We start from the raw sequence: 23,403 nt of genomic DNA, 5'->3' as shown, positions 1-23,403 counted from the left end.
GGCAGGAGGTCAGATTCTTCGTCATTTTTCCATTGCATGTAGACCTGCTGACTTCTCCCAATCTTCCTTGGAATGCTGGCTTGCCCACACGGTCCACCTGTAAATTTACTAAGAGGAATCTAGGGGAAGAGAGTTAGTCATTCTTTAACTACTTAATTCTTCATTCTTATTCCTTCTAATCTAGAAAAGTAATCAACAGGTTAAGTAAGGTGCTGTGTGTATTTAGAAGAGCAGAAATCAGGAGCTAAGTTAAAAATTGCCTAATGAGCTCATCTTTATGATTAGAGTCTAAGGAAAACAGGGATGAACAAACAGAAAATGGGCAAAGGAGCTGCTTACACAGGGAAAGCAGATACTCTTATATAGCACTGCTGGGAGTGCAGAATTGTGTAGTCCCTGTGCAGAGGAAGTTGGTGATATCTAACAAATTATATATGCACTTGCCCTTTGACCCAGCAATCCCATTGCTATAAATTTATCCTGAAGATATAATACCAACAATGTGAAAAACACATGCACAAAGTTATTAGTTGCAGTATTTCTTATGTAGCAAAATATTGAGGAAAAAACTTGTGTCCATCCATAGAGACTCAAATAAACTTTGGTGCATCCACACAGAGGAATAATATATGCAGCTGTAAAAATTATGAAGTTGATCTGTGTAAACTGATATGTAGTAATTCTCATAGTATATTGTTAAATTTAAAAAAAAAAGGCCGAATTGGCTTTTATATTATACTAGCTTTTATGTAAGTGAAAAGGGGAAAGAGGAACACATTTGTTTATTTTACAAAAAGAAGTATAGAAAGCATAATCCAGAAACTAGAATATTGGTTACTCACAGGGGGCATGGATTTTTCCAAAAATATCTTTCTATGTAATATTTTAAAATATTGAATATTGAATATGTTTAACATATTCAGAAAATAAAATGAAATCACCAAGGAATTGTATCTTTCATCTCTAGAAGTTCCATTTATAACTTCCTTTTCCTCTCCTTATTATGTTTGTTTTCTCTTTCAACCACTAAAACATAGATGTAATGGCCATTTTAATAGCCTTGTCTGGTAGTTCCATCACTTCTATCATTTGGATGTCATCTTCCTGCTTCTTGGCATGTCTAGTAATTTTTGATTGTGCATTGTGAAACTTATATGTTCGATCATCTGATTTAGTTGTCTTCCTTTAAAGAGTGTTAGTCTCTATTCTGCTGGGAAGTTGAGTTTCTGGCAGTACAGTTTAAGCCTTTGAGGCTTGTTTTTGTGCTTCAGTAGAGCATGTCTACAGAAACCTTTACTCTAGTTATAGTTAAGCCTCACTCTTAAGGCATGATCTTCTGTATATTCTGAATGCTCTGAGAGATCACAAGGACTCTCCACTGTGACCAGTGGGAGCTCAAGTCATTCCCAGCCCTGTGTGACTTCTGGGAGTTGGAGCTATTTACCTGTATCATCCCTTCTTATTCGGAAATCTGCCCTGTAACCAGCCATCTCGGACTCTCTGAACTCTGACATCTGTCTCTTCAATGTGACAAGACCAGCATGCTCTGCTTGGGATCTGCAGTGTGGTCTGCAGTGTGCTTCCAGACAGAAGGACAAGGAAATTGTTGGAAGCTATCTTGTTTGTTTCTCTTCTCTAAGGGATCACAGTCTGTGTGTTCCTTGTTGTCCAGTATCTGACAACAGTGGTTTTATATATTTAGTCCAGATTTCTAGTTGTTAAAAGTGTGAAGATAGGAACTTCACTGATGGCTCAGTGGTTAAGAATCCACCTGCCAATACAGGGGACATGGGTTCGAGCCCTCATCTGGGAAGATCCTACATGCCATGGAGCAACTAAGCCTGTATGCCACAACTACTGAGCCTGTACTCTAGAGCCTGTGAGCCACAACTATTGAAGCCCGTGTGTCTAGAGCTCATGCTCCACAACAAGAGAAGCCACTGCAATGAGAAGCCTAAGCCCTGCAAAGAAGAGTAGTCCCTGCTCACCGCAAGTGGAGAAAACCCACTCGCAGCAATGAAGACCCAACGCAGCCAAGAAAATAAATAAATAAAATTTAAACAAAACAAAAAAGAAAACATTTGGGGCCAGTCAAGTCCCTTAAAAAAAAAAGTGTGAAGGTAAATCCAGTGCCTAATATAATCCATCTTGTCTGGAAGCAGAATATATACTGCAGTATTTCCTAGCACTGTCCATTGTAAGGATCTAAAAGGAATAATATCCCAGTAGCAATGAGCACGCTAGTGACCAGATCCTGAGATCATTCCCCAGGAAACAACAAGAACAGCAGCAACAAGAAAACCAGAGCTCCTTGGAGAAATGCGTGATACCAGATTTGGGGAAGAGAAAGTACAAAGTAAATCAGGAACACTTTGCTGTGTCTGCCAAAAGTAAGAAAGCACACAGAAACTAATGGGGACATGTCAAAAGGACAACAGAAGCCAGTTTTAAAGGGCTCACATTGGATAAATTTGAGACAATTTGAGCTTCACAAATGATAATGAGAGTAATGGATTTAAAAATACTGAATAAAAGCAGCCATGAATTCATGGTGATACTAAAAGAAAAGGGTTGGTCTGCAGAGAAGTACTTATTCACAGAAGAATGCCAGTTAATAAATGTAAAAGAAATATTAGATTTAGAAAATGACAATTTTGCACCACTAATGTAATAGGTGGCTACAGCATCCTCATCAAAAAATGTTTGAACCACTGGGTACAAAAATTGATGGGCCATAGTGTATTCACATTTTTCAAAGTATCAGACAATGGATTATTAGTTACAATAATTACAAAGGAAAAATACACCTTTATAATAGAGAGACTTGGTGAGTATTACTTTAATGAAGTACCCAAATAGCATAATCAGTAACAAAACAAGCTAATATGAGTGCCTTCTAATGGAAGGCATTGATAAGGACAAAATGTCACCCAAGTAGTTGCCAAAAATAATTTAATTTGAATCTGATCATGAGAAAACAGACAAATTCTGAATGCAACCTTCTACAAGAAAATGACTTTATTCTTTAAAAATATAAATGTTACGAAAAGACAAAAAAATGTAGGGAAGTATTCTAGAACTAAGGAGATTAAAAAGACATGACAGGGCTTCCCTGGTGGTGCAGTGGTTGAGAGTCCACCTGCTGATGCAGGGGACATGGGTTCATGCCCCAGTCTGGGAGGATCCCGCATGCCACGGAGCAGCTGGACCCGTGAGCCATGGCCACTGGGCCTGCGTGTCCTGAGCCTGTGCTCTGCAATGGAACAGGCTACAACAGTGAGAGGCCTGCGTACAGCAAAAAAAAAAAAAAAAAAAAACAAAACAAAAAAAAACAAAGGAGAAGAAAAAAAAAAGACATGACAGAGCAGACGCAAGAAGAACTACAATCCTGCAACCTGTGGAACGAAAACCACATTCACAGAAATATAGACAAGATGAAAAGGCAGAAGGCTATGTACCAGATGAAAGAACAAGATAAAACCACAGAAAAACAACTAAATGAAGTGGAGATAGGCAAACTTCCAGAAAAAGATTTCAGAATAATGATAGTGAAGATGATCCAGGACCTCGGAAAATGAATGGAGGAAAAGATCGAGAAGATGCAAGAAATGTTTAATAAAGACCTAGAAGAATTAAATAACAAACAAACAGAGATGAACAATACAATAACTGAAATGAAAACTACACTAGAAAGAATCAATAGCAGAATAACTGAGACAGAAAAACAGATAAGTGACCTGGAAGACAGAATGGTGGAATTCACTGCTGTGGAACAGAATAAAGAAAAAAGAATGAAGAGAAATGAAGACAGCCTAAGAGACGTCTGAGACAAGATTAAATGCAACAGCATTCACATTATAGGGGTCCCAGAAGGAGAAGAGAGAGAGAAAGGACCCAAGAAAATATTTGAAGAGATTATAGTTGAAAACTACCCTAACAAGGGAAAGGAAATATCCACACAAGTCCAGGAAGTGCAGAGAGGATAAACCTTAGGATAAACCTTAGGATAAACCTAAGGAGAAACACACTGAGACACACAATAATCAAACTGGCAAAAATTAAAGACAAAGAAAAATTATTGAAAGAAGCAAGGGAAAAATGACAAATAACATACAAGGGAACTCCCATAAGGTTAACAGCTGATTTCTCAGCAGAAACTCTACAAGCCAGAAGGGAGTGGCATGATATACTTAAAGTGATGAAAGGGAAGAACCTACAAGCAAGAATACTCTAGCCAGCAAGGATCTCATTCAGATTCAATGGAGAAATCAAAAGTTTTACAGACAAGCAAAAGCTAAGAGAATTCAGCATCACCAAAGAAAATCTACATGCTAAAGGAACTTCTCTAAGTAAGAAACAAAAGAGAACAAAAGGACCAACAAAATCAAAACCCCCCAACTTAAGAAAATGGTCATAGGAACACACATATAGATAATTACCTTAAACGTGAATGGATTAAGTGCTCCAACCAAAAGACACAGGCTTGGTGAATGGATACAAAAACAAGAACCATATATATGCTGTCTGCAAGAGACCCATTTCAGACCTAGAGACACATAAGACCGAAAGTGAGGATATGGAAAAAAAATATTCCATGTAAATGGAAATCAAAAGAAAGCTGGAGTAGCAATACTCATATCAGATAAAATAGACTTAAAAAGAAAGAATGTTACAAGAGACAAGGAAGGACACTACATAATGATCAAGGGATCAATCCAAGAAGAAGATATAACAATTATAAATATATATGCACCCAACATAGGAGCACCTCAATAAATAAGGCAACTGCTAACAGCTATAAAAGAGGATATCAACAGTAACAGAATAATAGTGGGGGACATTAACACCTCACTTACACCAACGGACAGATCATCCATAGCTTTAAATGATGCAATAGATCAGATAGATGTAATTGATATTTATAGGACATTCCATCCAAAAACAGCAGATTACAATTTCTTCTCAAGTGTGAATGGAACATTCTCCAGGATACATCACAATTTGGGTCACAAAGCAAGCCTCAGAGAATTTAGAGAAAACTGGAATCATGTCAAGCATCTTTTCTGACCCCAACGCTATGAGATTAGAAATCAATTACAGGGAAACAAACGTAAGAAACACAAACACATGAAGGCTAAATAATACATTACTAAATAGCCAAGAGATCATTGAAGAAATCAAAGAGGAAATCAAAAAATACCTAGAGACAAATGACAATGAAAACACGATGATCCAAAACCTAGGGGATGCAGCAAAAGTAGTTCTAAGTGGGAGGTTTATAGCTATACAAGCCTACTTCAAGAAACATGAAAAATCTCAAATAAACAATCTAATCTTACACCTAAAGAACTAGAGAAAGAAGAACAAACAAAACACAAAGTTAGCAGAAGGAAATAAATCATAAAGATCAGAGCAGAAATAAATGAAATACAGGCAGAGATCACCTTCCTCCCCACAGATACACCAGAAATACATCTACACGTGGAACAACTCCTACAGAACACCTACTGAACACTGGCAGAAGACCTCAGACCTCCCAAAAGGCAAGAAATCCCCCACGTACCTGGTTAGGGCAAAAGAAAAAAATAAACAGAGACAAAAGGATAGGGACGGGTCCTGCACCAGCGGGAGGGAGCTGTGAAGGAGGAAAGTGTCCACACACTAGGAACCCCTTCGCGGGCGGAGACTGCGGGTGGTGGAGTGGGGGAGCTTCAGAGCTGTGGAGGAGAGCACAGCAACAGGGGTGCAGAGGGCAAAGCAGAGAGATTCCAGCACAGAGGATCAGGGCTGACCGGCACTCACCAGCCGAGAGGCTTGTCTGCTCACCCGCTGGGGCGGGCGGGGCTGGGAGCTGAGGCTCCGGCTTAATTTGGAGTGCCGGGAGATGACTGGGGTTGGCAGCATGAACACAGCCTGCAGGGCGTTAGTGTACCGCGGCAGGCCGGGAGGGAGTCCAGGGAAAAGTCTGGACCTGCCGAAGAGGCAAGAGACTTTTTCTTCCCTCTTTATTTCCTGGTGCGCGAGGAGAGGGGATTAAGAACGCTGCTTAAAGGAGCTCCAGAGACGGGCGCGAGCCGCGGCTAAAAGTGTGGACCCCAGAGATAGACATGAGATGCTAAGGCCGCTGCTGCCGCCACCAAGAAGCCTGTGTGCGAACACAGGTCACTCTCCACACCCCCCTTCTGGGGAACCTGTGCAGCCCGCCACTGCCAGGGTCCCGGGACCCAGGGACAACTCCTCCAGGAGAATGCATGGTGCGCCTCAGGCTGCCAACGTCACGCCGGGCTCTGCCGCTGCAGGCCCGCCCCACACTCTGTGACCCTAGCTACACACCCCCCCACCCCCCCCCACCCCCGGCCTGAGTGAGCCAGAGCCTCCGAATCAACGGCTCCTTTAACCCCATCCTGTCTGAGCAAAGAACAGATGCCCTCCTACATGAACAGGCGGGGCCAAATCCAAAGCTGAGCCCCTGGGAGCTGTAAGAACAAAGAAGAGAAAGGGAAATCTCTCCCAACAGCCTCAGAAGCAGCGGATTAAATCTCCACAATCAACTTGATGTACACTGCATCTGTGGAATACATGAGTAGATAACGAATCATCCCAAATTAATGAGCCGTGTGGATGAAAGACTCTTGGTGCTGCAGCCAGGAATTAGTGCTGTTCCTCTCAGGTGGGAAAGCCAACTTCAGGACACTGGTCCACAAGAGGCCTCCCAGCTGCACATAATATCAAACAGCGAAAATCTCCCAGAGATCTCCATCTCAACGCCAGCACCCAGCTTCATTCAACGACCAGCAAGCTACAGTGCTGGACATCCTATGCCAAACAATTAGCAAGACAGGAACACAACCCCACCCATTAGCAGAGATGCTGCACCAAATCATAATAAGTCTACAGACACCCTAAAACACACCGCCAGACATGGACCTGCCCACCAGAAAGACAAGATCCAGCCTCATCCACCAAAACACAGGCACTAGTACCCTCCACCAGGAGGCCTACACAACCCACTGAACCAACCTTAGCCACTGGGGACAGACACTAAAAACAACAGGAACTACGAACCTTCAGCCTGCAAAAGGGAAACCCCAAACACAGTAAGATAAGCAAAATGAAAAGACAGAAAAACACACAGCAGATGAAGGAGCAAGATAAAAACCTACCAGACCTAACAAATGAAGAGGAAATAGGCAGTCTACCTGAAAAAGAATTCAGAATAATGATAGTAAAGATGATCCAAAATCTTGGAAATAGAATAGACAAAATGCAAGAAACATTTAACAAGGACCTAGAAGAACTAAAGAGCAAACAAACAATGATGAACAACACAATAAATGAAATGAAAAATACTCTAGATGGAATCAATAGCAGAATAACTGAGGCAGAAGAAAGGATAAGTGACCTGGAAGATAAAATAGTGGAAATAACTACTGCAGAGCAGAATAAAGAAAAAAGAATGAAAAGAACTGAGGACAGTCTCAGAGACCTCTGGGACAATATTAAACGCACCAACATTCGAATTATAGGGGTTCCAGAAGAAGAAGAGAAAAAGAAATGGACTGAGAAAATATTTAAAGAGATTATAGTTGAAAACTTCCCTAATATGGGAAAGGAAAGAGTTAATCAAGTCCAGGAAGCACAGAGAGTCCCATACAGGATAAATCCAAGGAGAAATACGCCGAGACACATATTAATCAAACTGTCAAAAATTAAATACAAAGAAAGGATATTAAAAGCAGCAAGGGAAAAACAACAAATAACACACAAGGGAATCCCCATAAGGTTAACACCTGATCTTTCAGCAGAAACTCTGCAAGCCAGAAGGGAGTGGCAGGACATACTGAAAGTGATGAAGGAGAAAAACCTGCAACCAAGATTACTCTACCCAGCAAGGATCTCATTCAGATTTGATGGAGAAATTAAAACCTTTACAGAGAAGCAAAAGCTGAGAGAGTTCAGCACCACCAAACCAGCTCTACAACCACTGCTAAAGGAAATTCTCTAAGCAGGAAACACAAAAGAAGGAAAAGACCTACAATAACGAACCCAAAACAATTAAGAAAATGAGAATGGGAACATACATATCGATAATTACCTTAAATGTAAATGGACTAAATGCTCCCACCAAAAGACACAGATTGGCTTAATGGATACAAAAACAAGACACATATATTTGCTGTCTACAAGAGACCCACTTCAGACCTAGAGACACATACAGACTGAAGGTAAGGGGATGGAAAAAGATATTTCATGCAAATGGAAACCAAAAGAAAGCTGGAGTAGCAATTCTCATATCAGACAAAATAGACTTTAAAATAAAGACTATTAGAAGAGACAAAGAAGGACACTACATAATGATCAAGGGATCGATCCAAGAAGAAGATATAACAATTGTAAATATTTATGCACCCAACATAGGAGCACCTCAATACATAAGGCAAATACTAACAGCCATAAAAGGGGAAATCGACAGTAACACATTCATAGTAGGGGACTTTAACACCCCACTTTCACCAATGGACAGATCATCCAAAATGAAAATAAATAAGGAAACACAAGCTTTAAATGATACATTAAACAAGATGGACTTAATTGATATTTATAGGACATTCCATCCAAAAACAACAGAATACACATTTTTCTCAAGTGCTCATGGAACATTCTCCAGGATAGATCATATCTTGGATCACAAATCAAGCCTTGGTAAATTTAAGAAAATTGAAATTGTATCAAGTATCTTCCGAACACAACGCTATGAGACTAGATATCAATTACAGGAAAAGATCTGTAAAAAATACAAACACATGGAGGCTAAACAATACACTACTTAATAACGAAGTGATCACTGAAGAAATCAAAGAGAAAATCAAAAAATACCTAGAAACAAATGACAGTGGAGACACAATGACTCAAAATCTATGGGATGCAGCAAAAGCAGTTCTAAGAGGGAAGTTTATAGCAATACAATCCTACCATAAGAAACAGGAAACATCTCGAATAAACAACCTAACATTGCACCTAAAGCAGTTAGAGAAAGAAGAACAAAAAAACCCCAAAGCTAGCAGAAGGAAAGAAATCATAAAAATCAGATCAGAAATAAATGAAAAAGAAATGAAGGAACAATAACAAAGATCAATAAAACTAAAAGCTGGTTCTTAGAAAGGATAAACAAAATTGATAAACCATTAGCCAGACTCATCAAGAAAAAGAGGGAGAAGACTGAAATCAATAGCATTAGAAATGAAAAAGGAGAAGTAACAACTGACCCTGCAGAAATACAAAAGATCATGAGAGATTATTACAAGCAACTCTATGCCAATAAAATGGACAATCTGGAAGAAATGGACAAATTCTTAGAAAGGCACAACCTGCCAAGACTGAATCAGGAAGAAATAGAAAATATGAACAGACCAATCACAAGCACTGAAATTGAAACTATGATTAAAAATCTTCCAACAAGCAAAAGCCCAGGACCAGATGGCTTCACAGGCGAATTCTATCAAACATTTAGAGAAGATCTAACACCTATCCTTCTCAAACTCTTCCAAAATATAGCAGAATGAGGAACACTCCCCAACTCATTCTACGAGGCCACCATCACCCTGATACCAAAACCAGACAAGGATGTCACAAAGAAAGAAAACTACAGGCCAATCACTGATGAACATAGATGCAAAAATCCTCAACAAAATACTAGCAAACAGAATCCAACAGCACATTAAATGGATCATACACCATGATCAATTGGGATTTATTCCAGGAATGCAAGGATTCTTCAATATACACAAATCAATCAATGTGATACAGCATATTAACAAATTGAAGGAGAAAAACCATATGATCATCTCAATAGATGCAGAAAAAGCTTTTGACAAAATTCAACACCGATTTATGATAAAAACCTTGCAAAAGTAGGCATAGAGGGAACTTTCCTCAACATAATAAAGGCCATATATGACAAACCCACAAACAACATCGTCCTCAATGGTGAAAAACTGAAAACATTTCCACTAAGATCAGGAACAAGAAAAGGTTGCTCACTCTCCCCACTCTTATTCAACATAGTTTTGGAAGTTTTAGCCACAGCAATCAGAGAAGAAAAGGAAATAAAAGCAATCCAAATCAGAAAAGAAGAAGTAAAGTTGTCACTCTTTGCAGATGACATGATACTATACATAGAGAATCCTAAAGATGCTACCAGAAAACTACTAGAGCTAAACAATGAATTTGGTAAAGTAGCAGGATACAAAATTAATGCACAGAAATCTCTGGCATTCCTATTTGCTAAGGATGAAAAATCTGAAAGTGAAATCAAGAAAATACTCCCATTTACTATTGCAACAAAAAGAATAAAATATCTAGGAATAAACCTACCTAAGGAGACAAAAGACCTGTATGCAGAAAATTATAAGACACTGATGAAAGAAATTAAAGATGATACAAACAGATGGAGAGATATACCATGTTCTTGGATTGGAAGAATCAACATTGTGAAAATAACTCTACTATCCAAAGCAATCTACAGATTCAATGCAATCCCTTTCAAACTACCACAGGCATTTTTCACAGAACTAGAACAAAAATTTTCACAATTTGTATGGAAACACAAAAGACCCTGAATAGCCAAAGCATTCTTGAGAACGAAAAACGCAGCTGGAGGAATCAGGCTTCCTGAGTTCAGACTACAGTACAAAGCTACAGTAATCAAGACAGTATGGTACTGGCACAAAAACAGAAATATAGATCAATGGAACAGGATAGAAAGCCCACAGATAATCCCACGCACATATGGTCACCTTATCTTTGATAAAGGAGGCAGGAATGTACAGTGGAGAAAGGACAGCCTCTTCAATAAGTGGTGCTGGGATAACTTGACAGCTACATGTAAAAGTATGAGATTAGATCACTCCCTAACACCATACACAAAAATAAGCTCAAAATGGATTAAAGACGTAAATGTAAGGCCAGAAACTATCAAACTCTTAGAGGAAAACATAGGCAGAACACTCTATGACATAAATCACAGCAAGGTCCTTTTTGACTCACTTCCTAGAGAAATGGAAATAAAAACAAAAACAAACAAATGGGACCTAATGAAACTTAAAAGCTTTTGCGCAGCAAAGGAAACCATAAACAAGACCAAAAGACAACCCTTTGAATGAGAGAATCAAAGAAAACAATAGCAAAGATCAATAAAACTAAAATCTAGTTCTTTGAGAAGATAAACAAAATTGATAAACCATTAGTCACACTCATCAAGAAAAAGAGGGAGAGGACTCAAATCAATAAAATTAGAAATGAAAAAGGAGAAGTTACAACAGGCACCACAGAAATACAAAGCAATGTAAGAGGCTACTACAAGCAACTCTATGCCAATAAAATGGACAACCTGGTGGAAATGGACAAATTCTTAGAAAGGTATAACCTTCCACGACTGAACCAGGAAGAAACAAAAAATATGAACACACCAACCACAAGTAATGAAACTGAAACTGTGATTTAAAATCTTCCAACAAACAAAAGTCCTGGACCAGATGGCTTCACAGGTGAATTCTATCAAACATTTAGAGAAGAGCTAACACCCATCCTTCTCAAACTCTTCCAAAAAATTGCAGAGGAAGGAATACTCTGAAACTCATTCTATGGGGCCACCATCACCCTGATACCAAAACCAGACAAAGATACTACAAAAAAGAAAATTACAGACCAATATAAGTGATGAATATAGATGCAAAAATCCTCAATAAAATACTAGCAAACAGAATCCAACAACACATTAAAAGGATCATACACCACAATCAAGTGGGATTTATCCCAGAGATGCAAGGATTCTTCAATATATGCAAAGCAATCAATGTAATACAGCATATTAACAAATTGAAGAAGAAAAACCATATGATCATCTCAATAGATGCAGAAAAAGCTTTTGACAAAATTCAACACCCATTTATGATAAAAACTCTCCAGAAAGTGGGCACAGAGGGAACCTACCTCAACGTGATAAAGGCCATATATGACAAACCCATAGCAAACATCATTCTCAATGGAGAAAAACTGAAAGCATTTCCTCTAAGATCAGGAATGAGACAAAGATATCCACTCTTATCAGTATTATTCAACATAGTTTTGGAAGTCCTAGCTATGGCAATCAGGGAAGAAAAAGAAATAAAATGAACACAAGTTGGAAAAGAAGAAGTAAAACTCTCACTGTTCCCAGATGACATGATACTATACACAGAGAATCCTAAAAATGCCACCAGAAAACTACTAGAGCTAATCAATGAATTTGGTAAAGTTGAAGGATACAAAATTAATGCACAGAAATCTGGTGCATTCCTATACACTAATGATGAAAAATCTGAAAGTGAAATTATGGAAACACTCCCATTTACCACTGCAACGAAAAGAATAAAATACCTAGGAATAAACCTACCTAGGGAGACCAAAGACCTGTATGCAGAAAACTATGACACTGATGAAAGAAATTAAAGATGATACCAACAGCTGGAGAAATATACCATGTTCTTGGATTGGAAGAATCAATATTGTGAAAATGACTATACTACCCAAAGCAACCTACAAATTCAATGCAATCCCTACCAAATTACCAATGGCACGTTTTATGGAACTAGGACAAATCATCTTAAAATTTGTATGGAGAAACAAAAGACCCCGAATAGCCAAACAATCTTGAGGGAAAACAATGGAGCTGGAGGAAACAGACTTCCTGAGTTCAGACTATACTACAAAGCTACAGTAATCAAGACAATATGGTACTGGCCCTAAAACAGAAATATAGATTAATGGAACAAGATAGAAAGCCCAGAGATAACCCATGCACCTATGGTCAACTAATCTATCACAAAGGAGGCAAAGATATACAATGGAGAAAAGACAGTCTCTTCAATAAGTTGTGCTGGGAAGACTGGACAGCTACGTGTAAAGGAATGAAATTAGAACACTCCCTAACACCATACACCAAAAGAAACTCAAAATGGGTTAGAGACCTAAATGTAAGACCGGACACTATAATACTCTTAGAAGAAAACATAGGAAGAACACTCTTTGACATAAATCACAGCAAGATATTTTTTGATCCACCTCTAGAGTAATGAAAATAAAAACAAAAATTTTTTAAATGGGACCTAACAAAACTTCGAAGCTTTTGCACAGCACAGGAAACCATAAACAAGACGAAAAGACAACCCTCAGAATGGGAGAAAATATTTGCAAACGAATCAATCAGACAAAGGATTAATCTCCAGAATATATAAACAGCTCATGCAGCTCAACATTAAAATAAACCAACCCAATCAAAAAATGGGCAGAAGACCTAAATAGACATTTCTCCAAAGAAGACATACAGATGGCCAAGAAGCACATGAAAAGCTGCTCAACATATCTAATTATTAGAGAAATGCAAATCAAAACTACAATGAGGTATCACCTCACACCAGTTAGAACGGGCATCATCAGAAAATCTACAAGCAACAAATTCTGGAGAAGGTGTGGAGAAAAGGGAACCCTCTTGCAATGTTGGTGGGAATGTAAATGGATACAGCCACTATGGAGAACAGTATGGAGGTTCCTTAAAATACTAAAAATAGAATTACCATATGACCCAGCAATCCCAGTACTGGGCATATATGCAGAGAAAACCATAATTCAAAAATGCATCACATGCATCCCAATGTTCATTGCAGCACTATTTACCATAGCCGGGTCATGGAAGCATCCTGAATGTCCATTGACAGATGAATGGGTAAAGAAAATGTTGTTCATATATACAATGAAATATTACTCAGCCATGAAAAGGAATGAAAATGAGTCATTTGTTGAGATGTGGATGGATCTAGAGACTGTCATACAGAGTGAAGTAAGTCAGAAAGAGAAAAACAAATATTGTATATTAACGCATGTATGTGGAACCTAGGAAAATGGTACAGATGAACCAGTTTGCAGGGCAGAAGTGGAGACACAGATGTAGAGAACAAACGTATGGACACCAAGGGGGGAAAACTGCGGTGGGGTGGGGATGGTGGTGTGCTGTATTGGGCCATTGGGATTGACATGTATACACTGATGTGTATAAAATTGATGACTAATAAGAACCTGCAGTATAAACAAATAAACAAACAAAAAAACAACTAATACTAAACTCTTTCGGTTATTTGTATGGAAATATTTTAATATAATTGTTTCAGATATTACATGAAATTTCTAAAATCTTATATGTTCTGGTATAATGTTATAAGTCATAATTCTAGTTATTACTTTAAAATGTATATCTCAGAAATAACTAAATTTCCTTGTCAACTACATTATTATGAACTTTCATCAAATCTTTAACCGTGGTGATTTTTAAGTCCTTTGTCATTTACAGACAATTCTGGGTGTACTCTGATGCTTTTGCAAATATGTTCCTATAAAAGGGTTTCATCTTTAAGGAATTCATGGAAAAGACTCTGACATGCTCAGGTTTCTGGTAACTGACTATACTGCTGAACTGAATGAATAAGCATTTTCAGAACTGTGATGGAAAACTGATGAATTCATAAGAGTGCTAAGATCAAGATGAAAAAAGATCAAGATAAAAAAAATTAATTACATGGAACTGAGTGAACTGATGAGGATGATTATAATTTTTGTGACTTTCTGTTTGAATAGAAAAAAAATCCCACAAGGACTCAGAGGCAAAAGATATACAAATCAATTTTCACTGCAAAGTAAAGGAGCTGTTACAGTGGAGGATTACTGGACTGAATGTCAATATTATGACATAGTATGAGTGTGTTTCATGTTTGGTAATTGCAATCATTGTTGCTTTTGTTGTGGTCATCCATTAAAAAATAAGATTAAGGTGGAACATGTATTTTAAAGTGAAATGAAGAAATTTGGAATATGTAAATTATGTTAACTAGGTATATTGGTAGTGCAAAATTTGTGTCTCCTCAGTAAACAGAAAATATTTTCAAGCAAAGTATAAATAAAGTCATATGTTCTTTACCTAATCTATGATTTCAATGATTAAATATCTTTTTTTTAAATGACCATGGTTAATGATTTGATGAAAGTTCATAATAATACAATTGACAAGGAAATTTAGTTATTTCTGAGATACACATTTTAAAGTAATAACAAGAATTATGACTTATAACATTATACCAGAACATATAAGATTTTTAGAAATTTCATGTAATGTCTGAAACATTTATATTAACATATCTCTATACAAATAACCCAAAGAAAGATTAGTATTAGTTGTTTTTTGGTTTGTTTGCTTTTTGTTACTACTAAAGTAAAAAAAAAAAAATGGAAAGAAGATCTAAATAGACATTTCTCCAAAGAAGACATACAAATGGCCAAAAAGCATATGAAAAGATGCTCAACAGTAATCTACCTGGTCATTGTTGCAAAGACCCCTGGCTCCTGCCCTACCTATTTGTAGCAGTTCCTCAGGGCTATCTGAGAGGTTGACTCCCAGGTTTGAAGTCCTCAGAGAGTCCACCAAGTAAAACAATTCTCAACTTTTAGGTTGTGCATTTTTTTTAGTTGACAAGGTAAACCCTTCACAAGTGCATCCATTGTCAGATGTTGCAAACTGACCTAAACTAATTTGGCCAATCACCTATCCCTATCTATCTATGTATCTATCATCTATATAGCATCTATTATTTATACATACATATATATTTTAGAACATTTAAAAATAGCTTACATAGACATATAATTTAAAATTTAAAAATACCTTATATGTCATATAATTTATCACTCATTTTAAGTGTACAATTCAATGATTTTTAGTAAATTAATTACAGAGTTGTACCACCATTTTCACAATCCAATTTTAGTACATTTCCAACTCCCCAAGAGATAGTTTCCATTCCCATTCCCAGCCACATGCAACCACTGATCTATTTTAGGTCTCTATAGATTTAGCTTTTTTAGACATTTCACATAAATGGAATCATACAATATGTGGCTTTGTGTCTAGTTTATTTCACTTAGCATAATGTTTTGAAGTTCATCCATGTGGTAGCAAGGATACTCTCCATTCCTTTTTATTGACAAATAGACTGTTGTGAGAATATGACACATTTTGTTTATCCATTCATTAATTGATGAATGTTTAAATTTTTTCGAGTTTTTGTCTATAATGAGTAACTCTGCTATGACCCCATATACAAGTTTTTTGTGGACATAGGTTTTCATTTGGGAGGATGCCTAGGAGTAAAATTGCTAGTTCATATGGTAAATTTATGTTGAACTTTTAAAGAAACTGCCAACCTGTTTCCCAAAGCAGCTGCACCATTTTACATTCCCACAAATAATGTATGAGGATTCCAGTTTCTCCACAACCTCATTAACACTTATTATTTATTTATTTATTTATAGCCGTTCTATTAGGTACGAAGTGGTAGACTTTTGGTAAATATAGGTAGGATCCAATGATTAGAAGAAGTTGAACTATATCTGTCTTCTCCCCTAACTGGTGGTATATGAGAATGAAGGCAAGCCTTAGATCAAATTCTGTCAAATTGTAATATTTATTATCAAGAACAAAAACCGTCATACAGCTTATTGTTATGAGTTTGAGAAATCTCTAACAAGTACCTTGAATGAGAGGTTCATTTTGAGGAAAATACAGCAAAATTCTTATGTCAGGACGAGGACTTTTCTATTCAGATCAAAAAGCAGACCCTGTCCTCTGGTCAGAGGGGACACAGGCCATACAGAGCTCCAGGCCTCCAGCCCTCCTCTGAGGGTAAGGCTTCTGGGCCTCCAGTTGCCCATAACTTGTCCACAAAACAATGGTGATGGTATCTGTATGATATTTCTACCTAACAACATACCTGAGCACCACTCATTTTACCCATGATGAAGCATTGCATATTTTTAACATCTATCATGCTAGTTACAAAACACTTGGGTAGATTTTGATAATGATATGTCAAACCTTTGCAAAGCTATCTCTGACAGCTTGTTTATTATTGACTAGGGAACTTTGAATGCTAACTAATTATTTTCATGATGGGCTGGAAAATGTTTAATAGTAGTTTAATAGTTTAATAGTTTAATAGTAAAAAACCCACCCAGATTTAAAGCAGATTAAAAAGTTCAGGGCTTCCCTGGTGGTGCAGTGGTTGAGAGTCTGCCTGCTGATGCAGGGGACACGGGTTCGTGCCCCAGTCCGGGAAGATCCCACATGCCGTGGAGCGGCTGGGCCCATGAGCCATGGCTGCTGAGCCTGTGCGTCCAGAGCCTGTGCTCCGCAACGGGAGAGGCCACAATAGTGAGAGGCCTGCGTAATGGAAAAAAAAGTTCAAACTCAGGAATTCAACATAATATACAGTCCTTTTCCAGATTTTCTTTCCAGCTCCATCTTCCATCATGATGCTATGCACTAGCCACACTAAAGTAACCATTTTCTGAAGCACCCCATCTTCCTTATTATCTGCATGTCTGAGTACAGTGTTGTTTTTATAGCTTAAGCACATCCAATTGTGCACTAATTTTACAAAAGTGTATTCATCTCTATACCCTTTTATCAAGCAAAGGCTAAACACAAGTGTGGATCAACTAAAAGCATTCACAAACTAGTCAGAGATTAACTAAAGCTAGCAAATAAACAATTCATCATGATAGATTCCAAAACAGCCATGCATGCTAGTTATAATCAGAACACAAAGTGGGGGGAACCTTCAAGATGGCAGAGGAGATCACCTTCTCCCTACAGATACATCAAAAATACATCTACATGTGGGACAACTCCTACAGAACACCTACTGAACGCTGACAGAAGACCTCAGACTTCCAAAAAGGCAAGAAAATCTCCATGTAACTGGGTAGGACAAAAGAAAAAAATAAGACAAAGGAATTGAGGGGGGGGAACCTGCACCTCTGAGAGGGAGCTGTGAAGGAGGAAAAGTTTCTTCACACTAGGGAGCCCCCTCACTGGCAGAGAAGGGTGGGGGGAGCTTCAGAACCTCAGAGGAGAGTGCAGCAACAGGGATGTGGAAGGCAAAACAGAGAGAATCCTGCAAAGAGGATTGGTGCCAACCAGCACTCCCCAGCCTGTGACGCTAGTCTGCCCACTGGGTTGGATGGGGGCTGGGTGCTGAGGCTCAGGCTTTGGAGGTCAGACCCCAGGTAGAAGACTGGGGTTGACTGGGTGAAGACAGCCTGAGGGGCCTAGTGTGCCACAACTGAGGGAGTCGGGGAAGAAGCCTCGGCCTGTCAGAGAGGCAAGGGACCATTGTTGGGGGTGTGGCAGGAGAGGGGCAGGTCCACATAGGAGCTTCTTTCTCCACGTGCTCACAGACAGCAGAGTATAACCTACATGAGATCCAGGGGTGAGCATGAGCCACGGCTGCTACCTCGGACCCCAGAGGTGTCTCCTTTACCACTCCTGCTCCTGCCACCGAGGGTCCTGTGAGCAAGCGCAGGTCACTGCCCACACCTTCCCAGGAGCCTGTGCAGCCAGCCACTCCCCAAGGGTCCCGCAATCTGGGGCCAACTTCCCCAGCAGCGTGCACGGCACACCCCAGGCTGTTGCAACTTCCAGCTGGCCTCTACCGCTGCAGGCACTCCCTGCACATCCCAATTGTGACTGCCTTTTCCCTCCCTCTTCCTGGCCTGAGGGAGCAAGTGAACCCTAAACAGCTGCTGCTTTCAGCCACTCTTGCCTGAGTGAGGACGAGATGCCTGAGGGTGGCCCACACGCAGAGGCATGGCCAAAGCCAAAGCTGGACTCCAGGGGCAGTGCAACCAAACAACAGGAAGGGAAATCTCTCTGTGCAGCTGCAAGAGCAGTTGATTAAGTCCCCGCAATTGGCTTAGTAAACTCTGCATCTGTGGAGTATCTGAGTAGACAATGAGTGTTCCTACAATTGAGGCTGTGGATTTGGGGCGCAACTGTGGACTCTGGGGGCAAATACACGTGGAAATAAGGCCAGGTCAGAGACTGAGCTGCCCCAAAGTGCCCACAGAAGGTCTAGAGACCTACCTAGAGGTATGGGAGGACTTTCTGGGTAGGCAGGGATTGGGGGTGGCTAACTGTGGAAACAAGGACACTGACAGCTGAGGGCCCAGGAAAATATTATTATTATTGCTATTATTTTTTTGTTTCATTTTGATATGCTGTTGTTCTTTTTATAAATTATTCTTTTAACTTTTATTTATTTTTTCCTTTCTTCTCTTTTTATGCTTTTATTTTTAATATATTTTTCCATTTCTACTTTATTTTTTGTTATATTGTGTTTTTTCCTTGTTTCTGTTTTTTCTTTGCTTTTATCTTTTTTAAACTATATTTTCTATTTTTCGACTTTACTTTTTTGTTGTTTTGTGTCTTTTCCTTTTGTTTTCTACTTTCTTCTGTTTTTATCATGTTTATTTCATTTTTGGGTTGGTTTATTTCTTTGGTTGATTACTTCTTTTCTTTTTTTTTTTTTTTGGCAGTACATGGGCCTGTCACTGCCACGGCCTCTCCCACCATGGAGCACAGGCTCCAGAGGTGCAGGCCCAGTGGCCACGGCCCATGGGCCCAGCTGCTCTGCGGCATGCGAGACCCTCCCAGACCAGGGCACGAACCCACGTTCCCTGCATCGGCAGATGGACTCTCAACCACTGCGCCACCATGGAAGCCCAGATTACTTCAGTTTTTAAATATTTTATTTTATTTTATTTATTTTTAACATCTTTTTTGGAGTATAATTGCTTTACAATGGTGTGTTAGTTTCTGCTGTATAACACAGTGAATCTGTTATGCACATACATATGTTCCCATTTCTCTTCCATCTTGCATCTCCCTCCCTCCCACCCTCCCTATCCCACCCCTCTAGTTGGTCACAAAGCACCGAGCTGATCTCCCTATGCTATGCGACTGCTTCCCACTAGCTAGCTATTTTATGTTTGGTAGTGTATATATGTCCATGCCACTCTCTCACTTTGTCCCAGCTTACACTTCCCCCTCCCCGTGTCCTCAAGTCCATCCTCTAGTAGGTCTCTGTCTTTATTCCCATCTTACCCCTAAGTTCTTCATGACAATTGTTTTCTTTTTTTTTTAGATTCCCTATATAAGTGTTAGGATATGGTATTAGTTTTTCTCTTTCTTACTTAACTCTGTATGACAGACTCTAGGTCCGTCCACCTCAATATAAATAACTCAATTTCATTTCTTTTTATGGCTAAGTAATATTCCATTGTATACATGTGCCACATCTTCTTTATCCATTCATGTGTTGATGGACACTTAGGTTGCTTCCATGTCCGGGCTATTGTAAATAGGGCTGCAATGAACATTTTGGTACATGACTTTTTCTGAATTATAGTTTTCTCAGAGTATATGCCCTGTAGTGGGGTTGCTGGGTCGTTTGGTAGTTCTATTTTTAGTTTTTTAAGGAACCTCCACAGTGTTCTCCACAGTGACTGTATCAACTTACATTCCCACCAACAGTGCAGGAGGGTTCCCTTTGCTCCACACCCTCTCCAGCATTTATTGTTTCTAGATTTTTTAATGATGGCCATTCTGACAGGTATGAGATGATATCCCATTGTAATTTTGATTTGCATTTCTCTAATGATTAAAAATGTTGAGCATTCTTTCATGTGTTTGTTGGCAATATGTATATCTTCTTTGGAGAAATGTCTATTTAGGTCTTCTGCCCATTTGTGGATTGCGTTGTTTGTTTTTTTGATATTGAGCTGCATGAACTGCTTGTATATTTTGGAGATTAATCCTTTGTCAGTTGCTTCATTTGCAAATATTTTCTCCCATTCTGAGGGTTGTCTTTTGGTCTTGTTTATGGTCTCTTTTGCTGTGTAAAACCTTTTAAGTTTCATTAGGTCCCATTTGTTTACTTTTGTTTTTATTTCCATTATTCTAGGAGGTGGGTCAAAAAGGATCTTGCTGATATATATGTCATAGAGTGTTCTGCCTATGTTTTCCTCTAAGAGTTTGATAGTTTCTGGCTTTACATTTAGGTCTTTAATCCATTTTGAGCTTATTTTTTTGTATGGTGTTAGGGAGTGATCTAATCTCATACTTTTACATGTACCTGTCCAGTTTTCCCAGAACCACTTATTGAAGAGGCTGTCTGTTCTCCACTGCATATTCTTGACTCTTTTATCGAAGATAAGGTGACCGTATGTGTGTGAGTTTATCTCTGGGCTTTCTATTCTGTTCCACTGATCTATATTTCTGTTTTTGTGCCAGTACCAAACTGTCTTGATTACTGTAGCTTTGTAGTATAGTCTGAAGTTAGGGAGCCTGATTCCACCAGCTCTGTTTTTCATTCTCAAGATTGCTTTTGCTATTCGGAGGCTTTTCTGTTTCCATACAAATTGTGAAATTTATTTGTTCTAGTTCTGTGAAAAATGCCAGTGGTAGTTTGATAGGGATTGCATTGAATCTATAGATTGCTTTGGGTAGTAGAGTCATTTTCACAATGTTGATTCTTCCAATCCAAGAACATGGTATATCTCTCCATCTGTTAGTATCATATTTAATTTCTTTCATCAGTTTCTTATAGTTTTCTGCATACAGGTCTTTTGTATCCTTAGGTAGGTTTAATCCTAGGTATTTTATTCTTTTGGTTGCAATGGTAAATGGGAGTGTTTTCTTAATTTCACTTTCTGATTTTTCATCATTACTGTATAGGAATGCCAGAGATTTCTGTGCATTAATTTTGTATCCTGCCACTTTACCAAATTCATTGATTAGCTCTAGTAGATTTCTGGTGGCATCTTTAGGATTCTCTATGTATAATATCATGTCATTTGCAAACAGTGACAGCTTTACTTCTTTTCTGATTTGGACTCCTTTTATTCCTTTTTCTTCTCTTATCGCTGTGGCTAAAACTTCCAAAACTATGTTGAATAAGAGGGGTGAGAGTGGGCAACCTTGTCTTCTTCCTGATCTTAGTGGAAATTGTTTCAGTTTTTCACCATTGAGGACAATTTTGGCTGTGCGTTTGTCATATATGGCCTTTATTATTTTGAGAAAAGTTCTCTCTATGCCTACCTTCTAGAGGGTTTTTATAATAAATTGGTGTTGAATTTTGTCGAAAGCTTTCTCTGCATCTATTGAGATGATCATATGATTTTTCTCCTTCACTTTGTTAGTATGGTGTATCACATTGATTGATTTGCGTATATTGAAGAATCCTTGCATTCCTGGAATAAACCCCACTTGATCATGGTGTATGATCCTTTTAATGTGCTGTTGGATTCTGTTTGCTAGTATTTTGTTGAGGATTTTTGCATCTATGTTCATCAGTGATTGGCCTGTAGTTTTCTTTCTTTGTGACATCCTTGTCTGGTTTTGCTATCAAGGTGATGGTGGCCTCGTAGAGGGAGTTTGGGAGTGTTCCTCCCTCTGCTATATTTTGGAAGAGTTTGAGAAGGATAGGTGTTAGCTCTTCTCTAAATATTGATAGAATTCGCCTGTGAAGCCATCTGGTCCTGGGCTTTTGTTTGTTGGAAGATTTTAAATCACAGTTTCAATTTCAGGGCTTGTTATTGGTCTATTCATATTTTCTTTTTCTTCCTGATTCAGTCTCAGAAGCTTGTGGTTTTCTAAGAATTTGTCCGATTCTTCCACGTTGGCCATTTATTGGTATAGAGTTGCTTGTAGTAATCTCTCATGATCCTTTGTATCATGTAATCTTCTCCTTTTTTTCTTGATGAGTCTGGCTAATGGTTTTTCATTTTGTTTATCTTCTCAAAGAACCAGCTTTTAGTTTTATTGAACTTTGCTATTGTTTCCTTCATTTCTTTTTCATATATTTCTGATCTGATCTTTATGATTTCTTTCCTCCTGCTAACTTTGGTGTTTTTTTGTTCTTCTTCCTCTAATTGCTTTAGATGTAAGGTTAGGTTGTTTATTTGAGATGTTTCTTGTTACTTAAGTTAGTATTGTATTGCTGTAAACTTCACTCTTAGAACTGCTTTTGCTGCATCCCATAGGTTTTGAGTCATCGTGTTTTAATTGTCATTTGTTTCTAGGTAATATTTGGTTTCCTCTGATTTCTTGAGTGATCTCTTGGTTATTTAGTAGTGTATTGTTTAGTCTCCATGTGTTTTATTTTTTACAGATTTTTTCCTGTAATTATATCTAGTCTCATAGTATTGTGGTCGGAAAAGATACTTGATATGATTTCAGTTTTCTTAAATTTACCAAGGCTTGATTTGTGACCCAAGGTATGATCTATCCTGGAGAATGTTCCATGAGCATTTGAGAAGAATGTGTATTCTGCTGTTTTTGGATGGAATGTCCTATAAATATCAATTAAGTCCATCTTGTTTAATGTATCATGTAAATCTTGTGTTTCCTTATTTATTTTCATTTTGGATGATCTGTCTATTGGTGAAAGTGGGGTGTTAAAGACCCTTACTATGAGTGTG

The sequence above is a fragment of the Delphinus delphis genome, chromosome 21 (assembly GCF_949987515.2).
Source record: "Delphinus delphis chromosome 21, mDelDel1.2, whole genome shotgun sequence".
Lineage (NCBI taxonomy): Eukaryota > Metazoa > Chordata > Mammalia > Artiodactyla > Delphinidae > Delphinus > Delphinus delphis.
The sequence above is the reverse complement of the archived record's forward strand: the minus strand, read 5'-3'. Positions refer to the sequence as shown.